Consider the following 14,781-nt stretch of genomic DNA (forward strand, 5'->3'; position numbering starts at 1 on the left):
TGAGCTTCTAGTATTACCAGGAAGGATATTTTCACATCATAAAAAGAGCTCAGTCAACTCTTTTGGGTCTGGATTTTCTTTTTACTGTGTCTTTCCTGAAATGGTGCTTTATAGTAATGGACAAATATAGGAAAAGCAATATTCAAAATGATGTATGTCATTCAGGATCATGTTTCAGAAGATAGGAAGTACCAGCTGCCTCAGAGGAAGGAGTAAACAGTTCTTCAGTCAGCAGTAATGAGATGACGTGTCCATAAGGGAACTTTGTCCCTACTGTTCATCAATTAGAAGCTCCCTTATGCCTTAAGTTTTCAAAGAAATGAGGAAAATTATGGTATTTGGAAGCATTTGGGCTGCTGATTCAATTAAAGGTAGTTGTAATCCATATAGTGGTTTGGCAAACCGAGATAAGCATCTACCACGTTTATTGAAGCTCATCACCAAGGCACTGTGAACCAAAGATTCCTTGTGCTTCACTGGATATCCATGTGGATAATGTAGGGAATTTCTGTACTATTTTAAGAAATTATCTGTTTGTATTCTTGTGCTCGTAGTTTCCTAATGTAGATGAAACTGAACTTTACTGACCCAAATGCAAAAGAGAGGTCCAGTGCTTCCTGCCAAAAGAAAGGAACAAGAACAGGGAGAGGGCAGAGCTGAAATGGAGGGAGATGGAAGATGAAATAGGAGAGCATTAATCATGAGGTGCTAGAAGAGGACGTGAAGGCAGCTGGGCTACTGATTTAAGTTCTTGGAAAAGGAATCTGGAATATGGACTCCACAGCGTATCCAGAAGCCCAGACAGTCCAGGTTCCTATGCTCTGCTTTCAAGTTTATGAGCTTAAAGAACAAGGTTGGGGGTTGGGGGTGGGGATTGGAGAGAGGAAGGGAAGGGGAAAACAGTGACTGGGTCCATTATTGGCAATCTTGAGTATCTAGGAGAGGGAAGTTACATCTGTCTTGGTGTTCTAGCACACATGAAACGGCACATCTGGATCTAAATCTACTCTGAATCGAAGCATAACATAGTGGCCTTAAGGAAGACTATTTTCTTCCAATTTTGGAAGAAAGAAAGAAACAAACAAAAAAATAAAAACCATGGAGTGTTCCATGGTTCACAAACTGTAGTTAAGCCTTAGCAAAATTATTTGCTGTTAGTGTCTAAAATTTTATGATTCATTTTTGTTTAGTTTTAAGAACTATTTTGTTCTTCCAGAGTTCCTTTTTTTTTTTTTTTTTTTTTTTTCAAATTAGAAGCAGGTATTCCCCAAAATGACATGAAAGGATTCTCTTTTGCTATATGTAGCTGTGAGAGGACCAGAAAATAAGCAATATCCTTACAAGAATTCTTAGTTTTTTATGACACTAAATATCATTTTGCAGATATCAGGAGATTTACAAATTTCTGATAACACCTAAGATAGGAGTTTCTTGGATAAACTGTGCTCCAGATTCATAGGATTTTTTTGTTGACTCTTAGACCATGACCTTGAACCATGACTCCATGTTTTTTTCAAGGAGCCTATGCTCTTATATCTCTCAGTTGCTTTAGAAAATCTCTCTGAGAACATGTAATTATTTTTTTTCCTAACAAAAGGGCGCATAAGAAAAACTATTCTGGGTCAGATCAGAGGTCAGTCTTGCCCAATTACCTGTTTTCAACAGCACATAAAAGTCAATGTCTACAGGAAGCTATAACAAAATATCAAATAGTGATAATTGCCTAGCTTCCAACAGGGTGCAACTCAAGAATCTCCTGGTTCAGAGGTAGCTTTGCCTCTACTGATGCAGTCCTCAGTGAATTTCTCTTCCTTACTGACCTCCCTTGAATCCATGTAGACATTCACCATTTACAGTATCTTTTGATAAGCAATTCTATACCTTTAACTTATTGTGTAAAGGATCCTACTTTAGCCTGCATGTCCTGAACTTGGTATCTACTAGTATATAGTACCATACCCCAAATTTTTACTAGGGCACTCCCTGAGCAATCAGTCTATAGTCATCATCTGTATGTCTCTTTAAACAACTAAAATAGAAGAATCGCTTGCTCATTGTTTTCTGCCACAGACATCATAGTTCCAAAATCTAATTGTTTTCAAAGTTTGTTAGTTGTATTTTATCAGCCTGATATTTTCCGTGTAATTCCACTTAGTTTAAATGATAGTTTGGCTCTTGTCTTAGCATTAATAGTATTTGTTACTGTACAACAATTGTTCTGCTTCCAAGTGAACGATCTGATTCCTGAATATAAGACTTGAAGAAGCACTCTAGGCCTCCATAAGTAAGAAATATTTTGCAGGTATACAGCATCAGGCTACCAAATTCCTCGGGGTAGGCATAGCTCCTATTTACATGATAAGGACCATTATTTGTATAGGACGAACAGTATAAATATCAGATATTAAAAAGTCAGTGGTCTCTACAGAGGTACTAGAATGTAATCTGTAGCATTTAGTACTAGTTTTTATTAATTGGTGTATATTTTGACAGTGTCAAAAGAATTATAAATGACCATGTTAAATCATACTATACACAAGTGTAACACAAAGATAGCCTGGACCGAAGAGGTTGTTACAACCTAAGGCAAGATGTAGTAAGTTAGTACTGCAGACAGCTGGGAAGAAGCACAAGGCAACAGTGAAATAACAGTGATTGGTCTAATAAATAATTCCTTTAGCACAACAGCTACCCAACTATTGCCAACTATTGTTAAACTAAAAGAGAAAAATGACAAAGATGTTTTAACTAAAGGCTGTTTGAGAAAAATGATTGCACAGCTGAACTCAATAGAACAATGCAAAATATAAGAGTATACTTCTTCTATCATTATCCATTTAATTTTATAAGCATGATGGGAAACCAATTATGATGACAGCTGTGATAAGTCATCGTTAAAAATTGTACTGATTATCACTTATTTCAGATAACTTATATGAGGAATAACTAAAAAGAAAAATAAACCTGATTTTACATGCATGGTACAGCCTAGTGTCTTGTTAATTCACCCAAACAACTCCTTCAAAACAGTTGAATTCTGAAAATAATCAAATGAAAACTATATTGGTAAGAAACAATTTTGCTTCTAGAAATACCCTTTATATACTAAGAAGAATCAGGATCATTTTATGTTATTCTATGCATTGCATTTCCTGTGTAAGGAACTTTCAAAATACCTTCCAAATTTTATTATTTAGTGTATAAAATGTCTGCGTCTTCCATGGTGAGGATGGGGACTGGAGGGGATGTAAGTACGTACATGTGAACATTTAGCCCATTGCCCACAATCAGAATGCAGCATTGCAGTGAAATAGCAGAAGATTGAAAGAAGAAAGATATCTGTATATATCTGAAACCACAATGATTATTTATCTTGGCATTTGTTCATAACTGTTAGATTAAAAATACTTTCATAAGAAAGTGAACCAATTTTTTAGACTAAGTTGAAGGAATATTTATTAGATTTTTATCAAACATTAGTTGTCTAAATGTGTTATAGAGGTAGCCAAACTGCCTCCAATATTTAACTAAAAGGCATGTTTGTATTTCCTAATCACTTCTTTTATGAATATTCTTTCATTTAGGTGCCCCTTTGAATATTGTAAGAAATGGCACAACATTATACTTTCATAGAAAATTAGTAATCTGTCAAAAAATCACTTCTTAAACCACTTGGACTTCCCTTGTAAGTCTTCTAAGTGATAATGACTTATTTTGACAAACAGTCTGAAGTTTCAAGTCATCAAGTCTTGCAGGATAACAGCTGAAATTTATTAGCTGTAAGAATCATAGCAAATTTTTCAGGCATATATTCAGAATGTAAATTCTGGTATGGGCACTTAGATAACCCATAGGGACACTTCTTCATTGAGAGAACTCTCTGTTCCTCACAACACTTATAAAACAGTGCTCTCACTGCTCTAAAGATGGGAACTGAGGCCAGGGATAGACAAAGTGACTGGACAACGTGACCTGAGTGCCTCAATCAGAGAATGAACGCAGCTTTTCCAGGTTTGAAAGCACTAGACTCTCTGTCTTTCCTAAATAAATGGGTTTGCAATATGTATTTCCACACACTTTGCTTTTGTATTACCTCCAGAAATATTTGACAAATATATGACACCTACAAAATTACCCTTGTTTCATACCACAGATTCTGTCTGATATGAAACTAGTTGCTTTTTTTTTGTATATAATTAAAATAGCCTTTTTTTCCATATTCTTACTCCTTTTAAAACATATCTTGTTCCATAGCAGAGATTATATAGACAATCATATGTGGTATGATTTCAAGCCAGCTCTGTATAAACTACACAATATCTTTCAAACATATGAAATATATTTGATCAACTGTAGGGGAAATATGATTTTTCCATATGGGATAGTTTTCACATAAGGGAGTTTTGTGTTTCTATGGAGAACATAATATACTCAGACAATTATAATAGGTAAGGAGTTGCAAACCACAAAGTGGGAGAAGCAGGTGTCCAACTGGATTTTCACATAGGAAGGTCTAGAAGGTCACTGATGGTGATGAGGTCTCAGAGATTCCCAAATCCTCATAAAGTTATTTCTTCCCTTTCCAATACACTAATCTCCTGTGCTCTTGTATAATCCAGTGACTCAGAAAGCAAGGTCTGTTTTTTCCCTTTAGCTTGTCAGAAGCAAACTAAATGACAACAATTTTCTGAATTACCATTTATTAGGGTAGAGTAAGTGTATTCACAAAGGTCTTCACCCAGAAGGATATTCATACATTGATGTATCAATATTTGTCATCCTGCTGTCAGACCACGATCTCCAGAGAATGAGAACGTAATGGTAGTAACATTTATAGCCAGGTATGGCTTTCTCCGCTGTCCTAAAATGTGAGAGCAGACAATTTGATCTCTTTGTCCAGCAGAGAACCTAGTGATGTCAGCCTGTTATAAAGGGAATACTTGATGGTCACTTCCTTCTGCTTTCCATTTCCCATAAAGTGATGGCTTCCATCCAGAAGAATTAGCTGATCTTTGTCCGTTGTGCTTTACTCTCTCTCCTATGCTTCTTGCTGTTTATATGATTCAGTTTTAGTTATGATTCAGAAGAAAGATTTGCTTGGTGTTTTCCTCCACCTGGACTTCTCTTTGTAAATTATCCTTCAGCTCCTGATGTCCCCAGTTCCCTTTAATTAAGGACTGCTTCCACAAAAAAGAATGCAATCACTTCAGGGAATTGTCTGAGTCAGGAGAACCTGGAAATAAATAAAATAATGGTGTTTGATCATTTTACTATTGTTATTTGGTCTGTTAATGAAGCAGACTTGGAATTGTCAATGGAGATTAATGAATACTAAAGTAACTATGTTAATTTGCACATTGTAAATATTATTACTCTTTGGGTACCTACGAGTAAATATATTAAGAACATTTTCTAGAGAAGCTAAATGGCTTTCACATAGCCACCTTAGTTAGCAGAATAGCTGTATCACAGGCTTTGATGTTTTCAGTTTTGGGTCTTGGTAAATCTACATCTGTTTTTTGTTTGTTTATTTTTGGTTTTGTTTTTTTTCCCAGTAAAAACTGACTGAGAGGAACTCCGAAGGAACAATGAATACATTTTCTCATATAAAATCATATAACCCATATCCATTCAGCAGTATTGTTCTTTGAAAGTAAAATGAGCAGATTACCCACATCTCAAGTCAACAGGGCCATGATAAATTACAAGCAGGGACACTATTAGAGAAGTGGGAGCAGTTCCAGGATGTAAAAATCAGCAAGATATTGTGATAAATATCCCATGCATCAGCTGAATATGCATGTAATTCACACTATGTCTGTGGGGATTTTTTTGATTTTTTTTTTTTGTTTTTGTTTTTTACGGTTAATGTGCCACTTACATGAATGAAAGTACAGCATCAGGTTAAAAAGCACCTTCAACATCAAACCAGGATGAAGCTGAAATGGCACACATTGGCAACTAGGCTTCTGCTAGGAGCTGATAAGGGCCTTTTTTTTTATGCTGATTGTCTTGTTATGCAAAAAAGCTATTTTCTCTTTTGGAACAGCTATTCACTTCCACATTTTGTTATGGGATGAGTATAGTAATTGCCTTTCAGTTATGATAACTGTAAAATACAAATAAATCAGTTCACTTAACCAGACAGCCAAAACAATAATAAAGTCTGTCCCAAAGAGAGGTACATGCCTTTGCCCAAAGCAAAGGCACATGAATGACATCTTACCTTCCTGTCTGTGGTTTTCGCCAGTTTGTGTTTACAAGAAAGAAGTAAACTGGCTATCTCCAAATCATTCCTGTGTGTATGGAGAACACTAGCTAACATGGGCCAAAATTAAAATAGGGAATATATTAACAATTAAACAGTGTGGAGAACAGTGACCCAGTGCCTGTGCCCAGATCGTGGCTCTGTTTCACTTACTAGCATAGACATAATCCAAAACTCCACTAGCCACAGGCTTTTGAAGTAAAGAGTAATATATAACCAACCCTTAGTCTTTTTGAGCAGGATAAATGTATTTACGGTATTACCGCCTGTTTCCTTATCTTTGAGCGGATGATTCACCCCATTCAAGAGAGGTTAAGGCCTGGTGTCTCATCCTGAAATGCTGCGCTCTCCAGTAGTCCCGGTCAAGGAGACCATCAAATAAAAAATACTGACTGCATGCCAGTGCTAGTCTCTTTTAGAGGTCCTAGGCACTATAAAACTAGGTCCTAGGCACTATAAAACTAGCTCAGAAACTTTGAATAAACAGCTCTTCAAAAAATAGAAATTCTTACACTCTGTTGTAAATCATTGTAAATATATGTTATTTTGCAAGTGAGAAAAACAAGACAAAGATTACTAATAGAATAGTAATAGAATTTATATCAATATTTATTTACCCAGCTGTGTGTTTATTCACCCAGCTTGTGTTATGTGAATGCAAGAGCATTGTAACAATTTTGTAATTGTTTTGAAGAAAATGCTCTTGACCCCTATCACTACCAGAACTTCTTCTCTTCTCTTATTTAGCCCATACAGTGTTCATAGCAGTCTAGGATATTAAAGGTGGAATGATAGATTTGCTGTTATTTCCTGAAGAGTTTATCATCCATCTTATTTATAAATACTAGGTTTGCCACGGGGCACTGGCATGTAAGATTTGTTAGCCTTAGGCAAGCTGCAGGGTGGATGTTAGGTTTTCCTCTTCAAATACAGTGTTGATAACACCTATCAATAAATATACTAGAAATACGGGCATCTTTCATCAGACGTGATAGGCATGAGCCTAAAAAGAGAGACAGAGACTCAAATTTCCTTTAGCACTTCTAGTACATCTTACTTTCTGTTGTGCTGAATTCTTTGACAGAAAGTGATATGTATTTTGGCCATGGATCAGTGAATGGCTGCTGCTGTCTGGGGATATATTTCAGATGTGGTAACTGCTCTTTAAGAAGTGTATTTTGGTACTTCACTAATGTAGAGATAGGCTCCAGGGTGGATTTCATTCTGATTGCATTGATAAAGCAAAAGAAAATTGTTTGCTCTCAGTCTCAGCTGTGTAGAAGGGTTGTAGCAACTTGTTGTGGAGGATTTTATCTTCATCTGATTGTGTTTTCTATTGAGGCTCCCTCTGGAGCAACAGAGGTGATAGCTGCATATTCTACAAGCAGAGCCAAAGCTCTTGAGAGGCAGCCACCTGGTAGGACTTGAATTTTTGAGCATGCTACATCTGCAGCACAGTCTGTTACTTTACCACGTGCAAAACAAATGCACAGGAACAAGAAAATCAATAAGTATCACAGAAATATGCAGTGTGATTTGAATAGAAGCATTCAGATCTTGACTTCTTAATAAAATATGTGAAAAGGGAAATAGTCTTCACACTGCGGCTTTAGGCATCTAATTTATGTGACTAAACGATACCCGAGGCACTCTCTCCACTCAGCAGAGCTCCTGGTCACCAGTTCACCAATTCAAGCACCTCATCTATGTAGTTCAGTTTAAATGGTATGAATTCTGTACTCTGGCTCAGTGCTTCAGCCTGTCTGAGAACCGTTCAATATGAGGGAGACGCCTTTAAAATTACAATGGCTTTTTGCTGGTAATAGCCTTGGACATTCCTCAAGACAGATCTAAGCAGGGAGGACCATGCTTGTGTAGTGTACACACACCATTTTGTAGATTGTTCTCCTAAGAAATACGCTTCTGTAGCAAGGGGTTACTGTAAACTGGAGCCTGTATACACACATTCATTTCCTACCTAGAACGAACATGCCAGTTCCTCCACGGCCTACATGCCAGTTTCTAGACTAATGCAAAATCTCTTTTATCTGAAACAGTAGGTAATCATTCTTTTGGAACCAGGCTTTCTTAAGGGATCATAAACAAGCAGTGACAACTTTTACCTGGGACTCTTGATGAGGTTGCCTTCCTAAGTCGTGTGTGCTGTCCTTGTTAGATGCTTAGCAGCTCCGGATTTGCCTCAGGTATCAAAATATCTAATGAATTTCCTTAACATGCCACATACAAATAAAGGTGGGCCAAGAACTCATTCACGAGCAATGTGGTTTTTCCTTCAATGGGAGATGGATGAAGAAGGACAGCAGCTTCCTTTTTCATCCTCACCTGTTAAGCAGTGCCCTTGCTCCATTGCTAAGAAGTTCTGCTCTTAACCAGCTCTAAATGGCAATGTCAGGCCATGTAGGGACAAGCAGTAATCTTACCTGATCATAGATTTGCTCTTGTATCTCACAGAAATTAGAGTATTTAGGTTCTATATCCCCAAGGCTGAAATGCTAAGCAGCAAAAGGTCAGCAGATAGCAGTGTGGCAGATCATGAATGGTGATAATATTGCTGCTTATAGGATGACATACACAGCAGGGAAAGCTTCTGTGCCAGCTGGCAGGAGGGAAAGGATGGAAGAGGGATACTCCAGGCTTTGGGAAAGCAGCTAGGGAGTGATAACTGAACCTGCCATTTGTCCAAGACATTAGAGACTAGATTTCCTCTGTTATAATCTTACTGGCATGCTGGGAATTGAACCAAGATCACATTTGGTACCAGGACACCTGAATCCTACAAAAGATTTGTATTTGTACTATATTAGTCTGTCTACTCTGAGTGACTCTTTATCTCTGTTTATCTATTTGGAGACAGACATCTTACAGAAGCACTGGCAAATCTGTCTTAGAAGCAGAGGATTATTTTTGCTTCAAAGAGTGTTTGTCAAAATACTGTTAAGAACATGACTTTAATCCACTGAATGGATCAGGAAGAAAAGAATTGACTCCAAGCTTGGTAGGTAAAAATCCACATTGAGTTCCGTGAGTCTGGGGTTCGGTTTGCAATAGAGTACAGGGCACCCTGGTAAAACTCTCCGGTTGGTTGATGAAGAAAGTGGAATCGTGCAGGGAGTTGTGGGTCAGCTTTTTCCAAGAAGTCTGGAGGACTTATTCCCATCTGGGGAACTTGGTCCTACCAACTAATTTGGAGAACAGGAAAAAGGAAATTGCACACTGGCGGGGTTTACGCTAGACAATGGAGCAATCTCCTTATTGCTTAAACATGCAAGCTACAGACTTCTTACTCTACATCCCTTTTGTTGTGGCACCCCTCCCTCCCCAAAAAACCTGAATAAACATGAAAGATCAACGGACATATTACATTTTACACAACAGAGTGTGGTTTTACAGGGCTTTGTTGCATCTTGAAAAGATTAAGTGCACCTGCACGCGAAGAATCCCTATCCCTCTGAATACTGAGGCAAAGGCACCTCCGTTACTGGGGCCCAGCGGCGGACAGGTTTGAACCGCTGGCTTTGTAACAGGCGTGTTCAGCCAAGACTCAGGCGTACGGTTTGCGAGGAGCAAGGCTGCCATCCAGCGGACCTCTTCCAGCACAGAAATGCATGTAACTGAACAGCGGAGTGGAGAAATCTTCCCTGTCTCTCAGTTTAAATAGGGATCTGCTGGTTTGCGGGTCAGGAGGTTACCTTCCAAACCAAATAACACACAAACTGCAAACTACACTAGGAGGGAAAAAAGATTATTTGTTTTAAATCAGAACCAACTTTTGACCCTGTTGTCTCAAAGACATTTTTCGGTGACCTAGGATTTTTTGTGTATAACCTGATCATCATTTTGCCTATGTGTAACTGAGGGCAGGCATATGTTAATTTAAAATTAAATGTTTCATAACCAAAACAGAAGCGTTTTATTAAGGTACATATCTCATTTTGAAGAGGAATAGACATATATAACCTAATTCAAAGCTCATGAGAATTGCTCCGTCCTTCAACAGGCTTGGAATCAGGCCCGTATGTGTAAGAGTGAAATCTGAAGTTATGCGTTCTGGATGAAAATTATCATGCATATTACATAAATTCATCTCTCGGGACACAAAGATCAACAGGTAGCATTAGAAGGAAATTTCCTGATTTATATCCCCTTGCAGATCCCTCTCAGCCATAGATGTTTTTACCTAAAAGCAGCTCAGGCATATAAAGCAGCATAGTAATCTGCTCCTGAGGCAAATCACATAAGTTTCCTGTGCCTCCATTTCCCTCTGTCTAAAACAGGGATAAGGCTCATCTAGCTTGCAGGCAAGATGTGAGATTCAATACACTCTGAATTATAAAGGATTTTGAGCTCCTCAGAGAGAGGAGAGTATCTGGGTACTTCGTGATGCTGTTTATACAGGGCATGAATCTATCAGAGGTTTAAAGAAGGTCGTATTGCCCCACTCCCTCCACCCTCCATCTCTAGCTAATACTTCTCAGCAGCCCTCCTGGCCCTCAGGGCACCCGTGAAAGATGAGGCTCTTCCTTTCCAAGTGTTACTATGAAGTTCAAGTACTGTTGTTACAATAAACAATAAATAGCAAGGGCGAATCAATCTGTTTAGTTTGACAAAAAGAAAGCAAAGGGAAAGCTTCATCACGGTTCAGCCACCCCTTACGGAGAGAGTTAATAAAGAGCTCTAGGGTGCAGGCTGCAAAGTTTTATCAAGAATCAGTTTTCAGGACGAAGTAAGTTCAGATGCAAACTATGGCATGAACATCAACGTTAAGAATGCTTAAGGAGCAATTTAGGGGAAATTATGGTTGATTCAGAACCAATGGAGATGTTTCATATTACAAATACACTGAATTCATATTACAAATAAATGATTAAAAAAAAAAAACTAAATTTGGCTTAAACATCTCCATTGGTTCTGAATGGTTCTGAATTTAGTGGTAGAAATTAGATAGCCTGTTTTATCTCTCAGGTCAAAATGTATAATTACAAAGGTTCCTCTGGCCTTAGAATGTTTGAATATACGAAGTCCTCCTTAAAAATTGTTTCATTGTTAGAAATACTTGTTAAGAATAGCAGAAATTTTTACTATTGCTGAAAGGGAAGTAGGAAAACATTTGAATTAGTTTAAACATTGGAATCTAGAGAATAGCTGTTCATTTTTATTGAAAAATCTAGAATGATCACATTTGAAATGGCTCATATATGAAGTGTCAAAACATTTCAAGCAGACATATATCTAGTAACATTTAGGAATAATTTTTATGGAATAAAAATACCTTTAGAATAAAATAAAAAACTAAAAATAGTTTATATTTCTTCCAGATACTGTATAGCCAAAGTGTTTTGCTAGATTGTTTTCTTCTTCATATGAAATTACAATATTCCAAAAAATCAGCATTTTCCATTTATGGTGAGTATTGCCCCTTTTCCATTCCTTCTGTCCTCTGCCCCAGGCATTCGAATAAAAAAAAAAAAAAAAGATCGGAGGACTAACTACAATGAAAACAAAAATCCTTGGATCCAGGCTCTTGAGATATACTGGGTTTTGGTCATGCCAGGTGAAACAATTACTTCACTTTGAGCATCTAAAAATCAAACATTTAAATATGGTGCAGTTACCCTGAAAGGTTATTCAAATCATCTATCTTAGATACTTGTACTAAGATGAGCTGAATTGCCCTCTGAGGTGCCTATTTCTCTTCTTTGACTGAATGAGGATCCTAGCATGATTAGATCAGTTTTAGATGTCTAACTTCTGCATGCTAAGTTTGACAAATGAATCTTGCCTTCTGTTTCTAGCAATTAGGACCACCTAGGAAGAAGAAAAGACTTTTTTTTTTCTTTCTTAACTCAAGAGAGGATTCATGATTATTTTAAAAGTTTTGAATCTCTTCTGATATGAATTCATTCACAAAGTTTACTAATTTTTAAAATTATTTTTATTTATGCCATTCAAAATTTTTGAAGACAAAAGCGAACAAAGGAAGTCATTTTACTTTTTGTCAGTCACTAATATCAAAATTCAGTTCATTTTAGTGGAGATGGCAATCCTTATAAATAAATTTGTTTGAGCAAGGAGGTTATTTAAATATGAGAGCCTTTGTGAAACCCCCTATTAAAAAAAAAAAAAAAAAAAAAAAAAAAAAACCAATTCAGAAGAATGAGGCAGCTAGGTTTTCTGTATAATTGCTCACATATGAAGTTTACTACTAAAGACTTATCCAAAACAGCCACAATACAATCAGAAATTAATACCTTATTTTATAGATGAGACATTAAGTATCTATGCAAATTAAGAAGTATCAGGACTGCTCTGAAACATAATTCATAACCTTAAACAGAAATACCTGTTTAATAATATATTTTTATGCATGATTTCATTGATCATGCGCTATTTATTCTATAATACCCTAAAATTACCAAATTATGTGAAATAGGTCATCTTTAACATTATAAGGTTCATTCAGTGTGTTTCCCCAAATAACTCCACAGACACTGTCTTTATCTTTCTATACTGGCAGAAAAATAGAAAGAAAAGATGGAAGATTAAAAAAAACACACACACACACACACATACACACACACAAAAAAAAAGAACAAAGAAACTGTCCAGTTCTCTGCATGATACAGAAGACAAAATGAAAACAGTGGTCCCATTCTCCTACCAGTTTAAAGAAAATATGAAAGATCATTATACCTATCCATTCTGTTTGAGCTCTGGAGATCAGAATTTGTACCTAAATAAAGATATTTGCCGTAAACCAGACTATATATTCATGAAAACTCTTCAAATCTCTACAGTGGGTGGAAAAGCAGCCAGACACAAGCTTAAATACTTTTTTATTTTGTTATTTTTACTGATTTTTCCTTATCACCCCATGATTTCTGTGAGAGAGTCTTTTGCTGTAATTCAGTGTAGCGAGCAAGACTACCCTCTAGTGGTAAGCTGGAGCTCCAGCTTTTTTCACTATTTCTGCTAGGCTTTATTTCTCCTGCGGGCAGCAAGGAAACCTTGATCATTTACGTGCACAGAGCTATCATAACTTACCTGTTTAAACTCCCAGCAAACTCTGCCCCCGCTCTGTGATTCCCCACAGCTAGGACTGTATGTCATGAATGTTGCACAACCATAGCATCCACGATCTGTAATCTTCTAATGGGATGTCTGATAATCCGGGTCATGTAAGGGACGTGCTGTGATACATCCCTAGAGGTGGGAGGTACTCTGCCTAGTCATCCCTCAAGTTCAAATGAAGCCCTCTGAAAGGTTCCTGCCCTTTCTGTGGCCTAGAACTAGGACTTTCTACCCACTGAATGACTTAATGCTGCAGTATGACCTGCTGCATAGAAACATAGAATCAGTAAGGTTGGAAGGGACCTCTGGAGATCATCTAGTCCAACCTCCCTGCTCAGCAGGGTCACCTAGAGCATGGTAGACAGGGTTGCAGCCAGGTGGGCCTTGAAGAAGGAGACTCCACAACCTCTCGGGACAACCTGTTCCAGTGCTCCATCACTCTCCCAGGGAAGAAATTCCCCCTCACGCTCAGCCAGAACTTCCTGTGCTTCAGTTTCTGCCCATTGCCTCTTGTCCTGCCACACGGGACAACTGAAAGGAGTTTGTCCCTGTCCCCTTGACACCCTCCCTTCAGGTACTTATACACATTGATCAGATCCCCCCTCAGCCTTCTCTTCCCCAGGCTGAAGAGGCCCAGCTCTCGCAGCTGTTCCTAATAGGGCAGATGCTCCAGCCCTCTCATCATCCTCGTACCCTACGCCTGACTCTCTCCAGTAGCTCCATGTCTCTCTTGTCCTTGGGAGCCCAGAACTGGACACAGTACTCGAGATGAGGCCTCCCCAGGGCTGAATAGAGGGGCAGGATCACCTCCCTCAACCTGCTCTTCCTAATGCACCCCAGGACATCATTGGCCCTCGTGGCCACAAGGGCACATTGCTGGCTTATCGTCAACTTGTCATCCACCAGCACTCCCAGGTCCTTCTCTGCAGAGCTGCTCTCCAGCAGGTCAGCCCCCACCTTGTACTGATGCCTAGGGTTATTTCTCCCTAGGTGCAGGACTCTGCACTTGCCCTTGTTGAACCTCAGGAGGTTCCTCTCTGCCCAGCTCTCCAGCCTGTCCAGGTCTCTCTGAATGGCAGCACAGCCATCAGCTGTATCAGCCACTCCTCCCACCTTGGTATCATCATCAGACTTGCTGAGGAGGCACTCTGTCCCCTCATCCAGGTGATTGACAAAGAAGCTGAACAGGATGGGACCCAGTACTGAGCCCTGGGGGACTCCACTAGCCACAGACCTCCAACTAGACTGCATGCCACTGATAACAACCCTCTGAGCTCTGTCTTTCAGCCAGTTCTCAATCCACCTCGCTGTCCACTTGTCAAACCCACACTTGCTAAGCTTCTCTAGGAGGATGTTATTGGAGACAGTGTCAAAAGCCTTGCTGAAGTCAAGGTACACAACGTCCACTGCTCTCCCTTCACCTA

The sequence above is a fragment of the Rhea pennata genome, chromosome 1, assembly GCF_028389875.1.
Source record: "Rhea pennata isolate bPtePen1 chromosome 1, bPtePen1.pri, whole genome shotgun sequence".
Taxonomy (NCBI): domain Eukaryota; kingdom Metazoa; phylum Chordata; class Aves; order Rheiformes; family Rheidae; genus Rhea; species Rhea pennata.